Source organism: Pygoscelis adeliae, unplaced genomic scaffold, assembly GCF_000699105.1.
Source record: "Pygoscelis adeliae isolate BGI_AS28 unplaced genomic scaffold, ASM69910v1 Scaffold294, whole genome shotgun sequence".
Classification (NCBI taxonomy): Eukaryota; Metazoa; Chordata; class Aves; order Sphenisciformes; family Spheniscidae; genus Pygoscelis; species Pygoscelis adeliae.
Genome location: NW_008824722.1, coordinates 83,710 through 94,210, shown reverse-complemented (window position 1 = coordinate 94,210; position 10,501 = coordinate 83,710). Strand labels below are relative to the sequence as shown.

Sequence of the window (10,501 nt, the reverse complement as noted above, 5' to 3'; positions counted from 1 at the left end):
CTTCCTTAAATACTTTTTTTAGCATTCAGGATGTATAATTGGGTAAACTAACCCAGTTATATAGATGTATAACTGGGTAAACTAACATTGCAAAGAAAACCTTAACTGCTATAAAACACCTATAACTGCAGCATCTGGCTTTTTAAATTCTAATTGCGAAGCCGTAAGAGATGTTTTGTTTTCATTTAGCAAATACATATTGAGTTTCTAGAAAGATAACTTGATTTACAATAAGCGTACCCAGTGGGAACCATATGCTTTTCATGTTTGCCTTTTAATGAAGGATTAGAATATTTCTTTCAAAATCTCTTTTCCAGAAAAACGCTAGTTTTAACCATTAAGTAATGTTGAAGTAAGAACTGAAGCTGGATTTTCAGATTTGGCTGTACGTGTGAACAGACATTTCCAAACACAAGTCCTTGGAATGATATTACTAGTTAATAATGCAATGATGAGTTTTATGTCAGCTTGATTCTGAGCAGTGTTTTGCTGATATCAGTATAAGATAACTGTATTATGTGAAATTGCTTGAACAAAGCTAAAGGAAGAGCGATAGAAGTGGTCTGCCTGAGAGGCTTTAGTGTTCTCCTTCTGCTCGAATTGCTGAACATGGCTAATTCTTTGCAGAATGGCATTTAAGGTTACATTTGGAGTCATTAGGTTATAAACAGTCCACAAAATATTTTACATACTTCATGTTAATATTCCTCTGAAGATCAAGATTCCCTGGGGAGAAATGAGAATATGCACCAAAAACATTCTCAGTTCTTGAGGTTTATGTACAACTTCCTAGATCACTAAAGATCAACTGTCTCATGAAGAAATTATTACAAAACAAATTTTGATGCAGTTCTCAGAGTGTTTATATGTGGGGGGAATATACTGGGTAATGCCCTCTCTTTTAGTTGTCAGATTTTCATATTTTTGCTGGCTGGCTGAGATGATTGGAAAATCTTTCTGACTCTAATTTGGTAAATTTATACGAACCTTCACGTTCAAGAATGCTTTTGAGTCCTGGGCTGTGTTGGGAAAAGACATGACAAAAGTGTTCAGATCTTGACAGAATGTCTGAATCTGTGCTATTGAATAGAGAGAGGAGTCCTTTCATTTCTGTTTCTCAGTAAGTCTTATGGGGGGGGAGTTCTTGACCCTTCTTGAAGATGCCAGAGTGTCTCTGAGACATCTGACCCGCCATGTAAATTTTTGCCAAGAATAAATCTGTCTGTACTGTGGAAAAGTGACTGTTTTGTGCTAGGCACAATCCATGTAAAACTGGGTCTGTGGAGGGACACTGTCGTACTTGTGAAAATGGTCTTGTCTTTTGTTCTGGCATTGGCATTTACTGCCTTTACTGAATGCTTGGCATCTACGGTGGTACATCAACAGCGTGTGTGCCTGTGCTCCTTGCTTGTGGTCAGCCGACCTAGGGCAACACTCTGAAATAAACCAAAACCTCTAGACCACCAGCTTGTCCTTCAGAAATGAATCTTATTTCAGATTCCACTGTTACTTTGCAAAATACTGGGATTTATAAGCCTGGCAGGATGGCTCTGGCAGAGTTATCACATTCCAGCAAGATCTGGGCTCTCTGTCAAACCCCTGACTTAGTGGCGTTTCTCATACCTGAGGATGCAACTCACAAGGGACATCCTTGGCATCTTGTGTGCATCCAAATTTCTTCCAGCTCGTCTAGATGAGAGGCAACAAGTGGAGGACCTGAATGAGAATCTGGCGAGAGCTGCTGTAAGCAGCAGACACTTGTGAACTGGTTGCAGTTTATAGACTGTAGGAGCCACTGGTGCATCTTTCTGCTCCTGGGGAGCTTAGGAAGGAGCATTTTCCATGGGTTTGGTGAGTTTTTGGAGGTCTGCTTATCACTCAGGGTGGTTGGAAAGCTAGTTGCAGACAATTTGACAGCAGTACTTTACACTAATGAGGAAGCAGCAGGGTTGCACTTTCTCCAGCATGCCTTGAAAGGAGAAGTACAGAGGCTCAGCTGTTCAGAGCTACACAACTATAAGGCATAATAATAGCTCAGAGACTTTTCTCTAACTACGCAGCTCAAGCATATACTAACTGCATATTAGAGAACCAAACCTTGTCCAGCATGCTTGATCCTATAGCAAAGCTGCTTGATTCACCTCTGTTACTGATCTGGTTTCCAAATTGAATCCTTCAAGGCATCTATAAGGGTCTCTTTAGGTGCATGGTGGACACACTGAATACCACTGGTTCTGCTGGCTCACTTTGGCAGATACAAGTTCCATTTCACTATTAAGTTTCTACATTTACAAAAGATTGCTTTAGCTTTTTTGATTGAAACCTTGCTTTGAATTTCCCAAGAATTTGGGACATTTTTGACAGTCAGTATTTTTCCTCACGGTGACTTCAACTCGGTGTGAGCTCAGACTTCAATAAATAGCTGTGTGCTGACACTCTAAAAGCTAGTCATGCTGTCAGTTTATGCTGAATTCTTTCCACAAATGGGGTATATGTTTTAAAAAGTCTTAGCACTTTTCTTTCTCATGCCAGACCTGTATTTTAAAGGGATCCTGAAATTTATTATCATCTTCATTATTTTTTGCTGATGTTAAAACCATCTACTAAATTCAGTCATCTAAAACTGAAGGGACAGCGAAGATTTTGCTGTTTGTATAGTTTATCTTTGGGGTAAGAATGCTATTGCAGCTAGCAAGGAACACCAAAGGCTTAAGAAAAGGTTCTCCAAATACAGTGTTAGATGTAAAAAAAAAAACAAAACAAAAAAGTATTGATCTAAAATTTAATGGGGAAAGTGAGTAAACAGTAACTCATTAACTGATACATAGACTGAAAGGTTTGCTGCTCTTTTGGTTCTTGAGGGGAAAAAAAACAGAAAACACACGAACTCCTGGCTGTAATTCTACACACATTAAAATGAATACTAAATGTAAAGGGGTCAAATTAAACGAAAAGGAAAAGTTAGAAAATGGTGAAGTGCTTCAGTCTCTAGTAAAGTACTAGAAGAAATCCCTGAAGGCTTTATAACCATCTCTAAGGCAACAGGAAATGAGCGGTGTGGATTTATCAGAAGCAACCTCATGGGGGGAAAAAAATTTAATTTGGTTGATTCAAGGGATGTTTTACAGCCCAACTTGAGTGAGGGAAGCACATTGGTTATGGGATGCTGAGTAGGGATCTGTGTTCAGGATTAAATAGTAATACAGTGGGTTCATTAAGTGACTGGAATATATGCTAAGGACTAGTCTGTGGTGATGACTGGGGTCCTGGAGGGGTTTGTTCTGCCTCTGTGCCAACAGTTTGGGAGACGAAGAGAAAGCACTTGAGATGCAGGTGGGGGGTTGTGTGTGTTTTCTAAGACAGGAGAACAACTTGAAGAAATAGTCTGAAGCCTATTTTACTTTTCCTGAAGGAAAAGTGCAGAGTACTTATTGGATGGAGAAAGTCAAATAGAGGGAGTCTGGGATTTTGGGATGTATCAGAAATTGAGTGCAGTTGTTGCAAAAAACCTACCAAATTTTTAATGATTTAGTAACAGAAGTGTCCTATACAGGTATTTTGTAATACTCCATGCTAGTAAGTGATGTGCACCATTTTGGATCCCACATTTTAAGATGGGTTTAAGTTGCAGGCTGAGAAGAGTAGTAAAACTATGATTTAATCCTTGTAGTCTATGAAAAAAGACTTCTTTTGTCTTCTGAAAGCAGCTTATAGAGGAATGGAACAATTTTCCAGGTGAGCTAAGTTAAGAAGTTGACTGTGATCAATTGTCTTGTTTTTAGTGGAGAACAAATTACTGCCTTATCTTGCACTAAGGCCTGAATTAATGTTAATGGGAAAGGGCATCCTAAGTTTTAAAGAGCATCAAGCACAGGAGCACATCGCCTGTTGAGGAGGTGGGAACACTAGTGATTGCAGTCATCTTAAGAATAGGTTAGGGAAATGTTGATGCTTTAGGTGCAGTGAATGGTTCCCAGAGCAGTTTGACAGGGTGACTTCTTGAGAAGCCTTTCAGCCTGGTGCCTCTGGGTTTGCATCTTTCATTTTCAAACAGCCCTGACGTTTGAAGCCTGTGTTAAGGAACAAGTGCTGAAAGGAGGACAGTCTGATGCCCAGTCTGTAATTAAATCCTGCTCACAAATGTTGCTGTCCGTCCCTAAGTTCTTTACATGTTTTTACTTGGAAGATGTCTCTTTCAATGGTTTGATGACTTTACAAGGTGCAGGCTGGATCTCTGCAATGAAATCAGTGGGCAGTTTTCTCACTTGTTTCCAGGAAAGGAGGGTTGGTCCTGGTTTTCCAAAGGCGATGTTCAGAATTCCTACTCCCTAAACTACCTGCTTCAGGGGAAAAATACCTGTAGGAGCCTACGATGTGTCAGAAGTGAGTATTTCTAAAAACTGGAAATATTTCCTTGCCTTGGAATTTCTTCGTTCAACAGTCACCCACAGGTCTTTGAGCTTTCTGAGTGCTGAGGATGACATGTATACTGTTCACCTTTTGAAGAAGAAAATAACTGGCTTCTGACAGTTTGGGTTTTTTGTTTTTTTTTTTGTTTTTAAGATTTACTGTGTTACTGTAGTCATGCTAATTAGCACCAATTACCTTCTTGTAAAAAGGTAGGATGTCAATCAGGTTTTGATTTGTTTTGATTTTTTTACACAGATGCATATGGACTATTTGGTTTATGCTATGGGAGAATTTAAAAGAAAACAATGGTTGCAGGAGTAAGAGGCCAGTGGTATTGTCATCTAGAGCAAATGCATGTCCAGAAGCCAGACTTTAGCAAGGAGAAAGCAAGTGCTTAGCCTTGTCTCTTTTCCGCAGCCTGCAACCTTGCTGCGGAGAAATGTGTGAAAGAGGTAAAGCAGTGTGGGTCACCCTGTCCTCCTTCAGCCCTGCTGCAGCCAGGGGAGTGTTTGCTTTATCTGCCAGCGGAATAACAAGCACTAATGGAAATTCTAGCAGTTGGGATAAGATAATACCCATAAAGGCAGGTTATGGTGATCGGCATTTCTTCCCAAGATAAAGCTGAAATGAGTTTTTAATTATTGGGCATTGAGCTAAATAAGAAATAAAGCATGCTTATGCACACAAGGGGAGCGCATGTTGCCCATGTACCTAAGGGGGAAACCCTACAGATACCACGAAGGTGGGGGAGCGAGACAGCGGGGTGTTGAAGGTATCTGTCCTTGGAATGGCAAAACTGCCTGGCCTGCAGGTACGTCGCTGAAATTTAGAAACTGGCTGTGATTCTAGGTGCCACCAGTGCTTTTAATGCTTAAGCAAAGTGCAAACTGCGTAATGCCACGGCTGACGCTGAAACATGACACTCGGACACCGCTTCCTCCCAGCCGCCTGTTCCTTACGTAACTGCTGGCTGTCCCCGGGGCGGCCTCCAGATGAGCGGAGCCCAACAGGAAATATTTGGGTAACCGGTGGCAGTTCTGCTAGGCAGAGAAGGAATAACAATTACTTGTATTTAGAGTCCAGTGGTTGTAATATCTCAAACAACTTTCTGGCACGCTCCCCGTTTTACAGTGAGGGAAAATAGCTGCAGAGAGGGAAAATGCAGCAGGATGGAGGAGCTGGTGATGGGAGGCGTTCAATTTTTTTCCCTGTATGCTTGGATAGAACAAACTTTATTTGTACCTGGAAACCTACATCTGTGAGCTCTCTGCTTTATGTAGATCATGCTTCCTGAGGGCTCTCCTGTTTGAGGCAATCCCAAAAGCTCTCCGCTCTGGCTGGCAGAGCAACAAAGTGTGTGTGGCCTTTGGGGGAGCTTTTCTTGTCTTCCTGGTAAAGATGTGGGCCAAAGCAGAACCAGTACTACAACAGGGGAGAGATTAGGCTTTAAGGTCTTGATATTTCCTGCTGTTTCACAGACATGGGTAAACTCAGCTTGAAACTGCACTTAACCATACACTATGCTGGTTTGTTTATTCCTTATTTTTGTTTACTCATCACTTCAAAATAAGGATGAGTTCGTTTTTCTTCCAAGTACTTGGAGAGGTCCTAAGCAACACAGTAATTCAAGTTAGAAAAGATGAGCTTGTGTTTAAGATGAGGTTTTCTGAAGTGGTTTTTCCCTAAAGTTGCATGTTTAAAGAAGTTTTTAACCGTGGAGTTTAAGATCTGATAGCTCTCTTAGAGTTTTGTCTAGTCATTTAAAAGTGATGTCTTTAATACTGTTGTGCTGTGATCTTTTAAATGCTTGTGGTATTGAGCTTTCTTAATAGTTAAACTTGTGCTTTCCTTTAATTCCTTGCTTTGGTTGTATGAAGATATATGTATGTGATCTTTACTGCTCTTCATTTTGGAAAAGGAAAAGTCTTCCTGTCTTTTTGCTAGTCAGACCATGCTGTGTGGAAGGGCTTTCCTTGTTTTTGAGCCAGGCTCTAACCACAGACTCCAAGCCTCAGCCTACCTGTAGCAGTTCAGATGAGTTTACTTTTTGCCCATTGGGTTAATTTACAGACTTTTAATTTTGGGAGTACCATATTGTAATCCACGTGTATTTTCTAAGAGGAAGAAGACTCAGTTAAACCAGTTGTTTGTGGTTTGTGTACCGCAAACCCAATCATCTGTGCAACCCAGAACCCTCCTATCGATGGGGATGTAGGTGCCACGGCAGGGCCCGGAGTGTAAAATCTAGGGATAATGGTAGGAAAGTGCTTGAGGCTGTACATATATAGGGCAGTTTGAGGATGATTCTTTGCCTCAGCATAACCTATGCAATATTGCTCTGCTGTGTAACATTATCGAACCATAATATCCAGCAGAGTGCTTGGAAAGAGGCAGCTGCTGATGTCTCTCTTTTTTTCCTAAAGGATTTCCCGGAAAATCTGTTCCTCTCGGGAAGGGTACGGGCCATATAGAAGTGGTGCTCTGCTGGAAACAGAAACTTAATTCTCAGAACTCAGTAAAAGAACCTCTTTCTTGTAAAATGAGCTGAGGTAAACAAGACTGCTGGTATTTTGGGGGCTTTTCTAAATTTGTTCAAGATGTAAACTTAAGCTCAGAAAAGACCAACGAACTTCAGAAAGATCTAACCAGGCTGTACGAATAACAGATCCCCCCAGGCAAAGTCTTACATGATGGGAAAGCCATTTTAACCAATTGTGTACCTCTTGTCAGGTTAACTAACTGCACTGTTCCTGAAGAAAGAGCTGAGCATCTTTGGGCAACTGGATACCCATTTGACACCACTGTTTCTGAACAAGGTGTGGGTTTTAGGTTTGTAAGAAAAGTAGCAGAGGTTAACATCAAAATACTTCCTAATTTGCGGGGATACCATCACTTCAAATTACATGCATCTGTACACGTGTGATTACCTATCACGTGTGCTATCTATTCATATCTCTGTGGGTGTTTCCCACGGTCAACATGCCTGTGCCTCATGTGTGAGACTGGATTTTATCTGAACAGTAGCATTTTGCGGAGTGGCACTTGTGAGAGTGCAAAAGGGGCAAAAGGCCATGACCTTTCTTGGGTTTTGTATTCTTGCTCATGGTGATGTGATGCAATTTGGCTGATCCCTGACCCTCTTCTCCTTCTCCAGACTTCTGTCTTAGGTATATTTTGGTGATGAAATGCCACGTAACCGCCCTTATCTTCAGTGGGTTCTCTGTTTTTTTGGTCAGTGCTTTTTAAACACATTGGCAGGCTGAGAGAGATCAAGTCCTGCTTGATTTGCAGGGGGCCTTGTTTCTGTCGTAGTTGGGCCCATCAGTGGCAGTGAGGCATCGCAGATAATTGCTCCACATATGTAAGTATCCTTCTCTTTGAGGAGTTATAAGTTGAGACGGTCTGCTGTATAATTGCCTGTTACCTTAGACCCTAATGAAAATATCCCTCTCCAAGGACCCCAGAGGGTCGTTTGGAGCAGCATTATCCCATGAAATCTAGAGGCAATAGAAGAGTAAGGAAGAAGAAAACCTTAAAATCAGTGCTAGTCGCCCCAGGACTAGTGCTGTTAGCTTTGGCAAATCCTGTCTCAACAATAAAGACAGCTGCCATTTTGGCATCAAGACAGACAGACTTGGCATCAGCCTCTCTGGCACGAAAAAAACGCTTCGTGGGAGCTGGCACCAACACTGTGAAACAAGGGTAAGGCCCAAGGGAAATGCCAAGCAGACATGAGATGAGCACTAAAAATAGTGAGTTACTGTCATTTAGAAGTGCTATTTGTTTCTCTCCGAGAGTAGGGCATCTAAGATCTCCATCAAGCTTGTGCTGGTAAGCAGCTTTGGGGCAATGCTGTCTCCTATGATGATGTGACCAAAGGACACACACAGGCTGTATTTTTGGTATCCACATGGTGCAAGACTAAAACTAGAACAGACGCTTACCGTCTTGATTCCACATTTGGGGGATCTTGTTACTGTCTGCAGGCTCTGCCTTCTTCCCTGTCTGGAGCAGATCGTCTCCTCTTGGGCTGTTACCAAAGGTCCTGTTTGCACACACGGGCATAAGGAAAACAAGAGCTGTAGTGCCAAAAAGCAAGGAGCCAGGTTAGTGTCCCTGTACCACCCCGGACACACTAGCCCTCCTGGAGACAGTCTCGTCAAATGTTTAACAGCTGAACTCCCCCCTCCCTCCTCCTTCTCCTCCTCCCAGCAGGCTCAGAGAAAGCTGAGTAGGCTTTCCAGTGACTTCATTACCCACTCCAGTCTAAAACTGAAGCCTGACATCGGTGCCCAAAACCTGGGAATGCTAAAGGGACAGAATCAACCCTGTCTCCACTGAAGCAGTTAGTGTCACCACTGAATAGGGCAATTTCAACTCTCTTTAGTCCCCCTCTGCCTCAGTGGTGAACGACTTCAAAGCTTTTTAAGACCTCTGGGCTTGAATGGCAGCCCTGGGTATTGAAACAGTGGTCATACAAAATAGATGATGCAAATAGTCTTTGGCGTTACAATTACATTGGCTTGGCCACAACTCTGCTGCTGTGAAAAAAAGCGTGCTGGACCTGTGGCTCTTATTTTCTCCTCCCTGGGGAAAAAGTGGTGGCAAACAATGACACTGTGGGCTGGAAATTTCAAGCTACACTTAGCAAAAACTATTTTGGTTTCAGAGAAGGAGCCTGGACTTTTCATTGCCACCACTCTCCCATCGGCTAAACAGCAGAGTGGGTAGGAGTGTCTGGAACAGCCTGGATGTGGCCTCTTTTGTCTCCTCTGTGAGATGGGTGTTGGAGAGGACTCCTCTTGGGTATCTCCTCCACATCCACCCCTTGTCTGCTCCCTGCCCTTTCTTGAGTGCCCTTCTTATGATAGCTTAATACAGAAAGCAGCTTCAGAGGAGAGGTTGCTTGCTTTACAAAAGTGCAAAGGAAGGGGATTTACTGTTGGTATTTCTACACCCCCATACAAAAAGTGAAAGGAGGACAAGGCTCCTGCTTAAATAACCGGTGATGGAGTCTGGCTTCCTCTGCAATGCCCGCTCCTTCGGTTCAGGGCTCACGCCTGGCTTTCAGGTGGAGGATGTGGCACATATTTGCACATGTCCACTGGGCCAACGATTGCTGTTCAGGATTCAGTTTGAATCATGATTCGACTGGGATCAAACATGAGCTGTTGCCATTGGGGCTCTCTGCAACACCGAGCATGTTTTGAAGTGCGCAGTCTCTTCTTCCCTGGTTAACTAGTTACTCGGAGACAAAGACAGGTGACAGCAGTGAGGTTGAAATGCACTGTCCCTATTTGCTTATCTTGACTTAGTAAGCTGCAAAAGTTTCTTGCACTTCTAAACCACTGAGCTGACAGAAGCAGTGACAGGCTGCAGGGAAGAGGGACCTGCCCAAAGACAGATTCTAACCACTGCAAGCCCTTGTACTTCATTGCACGTTAAAATTTATTGATCCAGCACACTGGTTGCAGCACTGGCTCACAAGCCAGTTCCAACGTGTATGATGTCTTTTCCTGCAGTTATTTTTTGCTCTCTCTAAACAATGATTAAGTTGCTTTAGCCTGACAAACGTTAAACAGAAGTGACTTGCTTTGTAGTTGAACTGCACACAAATTCGGGGACCCACTTTACCCCAACCCTAAATAATACAGTAGTACTAGATACAATGGGTCTGAAAGGTTTGTTTTGGACCATGTGTCCCCTAAGTCATGGAGTAGATACTCTAGGTCCTGGGAAATTATCAGACTGACCTGTTCCTGTTCGTCCTCTGGAATTTGTTGATGACGTTCTTTGTAGGCAGCGCCAATGCTATATGTTACATGAACCTGGGGCACCTGCTCCTCATATTGGAAAGTCATTGTGTTCTTGTAATGGTGCTGTTAGGGTGGGGACGTGGCCCTTCACTCTTCAGGAATCGAGAAGTGGGCAGATTTTGCGGGTGGGTGGCCAGCCAGAAATGGTTTCCAGGCAGATCTAGCACTGCATCACTGTTCCAGCATTGGTGATCTCCCAATGTCTCATGCTGTTTTTGCTAGCGAACAAGCCCCTTTAGAACATTTGCTGTCAAGGCAGATAGAGCTTGGTTGCT

General features: G+C 42.8%; 1 protein-coding gene across 4 annotated transcripts in view; it reads left to right on the top strand.

Moving 5' to 3' along the window:
* Positions 1-10,501, top strand: part of WBP1L (WW domain binding protein 1-like) — a 46,320-nt gene that overhangs the window by 6,787 nt on the left and 29,032 nt on the right. Inside the window, exon 1 of one of the 4 annotated variants that reach the window (XM_009323229.1) lies at positions 4,245-4,383. The exons of the other annotated variants lie outside the window; for them this stretch is intronic. The gene's annotated coding sequence lies outside the window, so the exon portion shown is untranslated. Of the gene's footprint in view, positions 1-4,244; positions 4,384-10,501 lie in introns of those variants that run through there. 4 annotated transcript variants of the gene reach the window in all.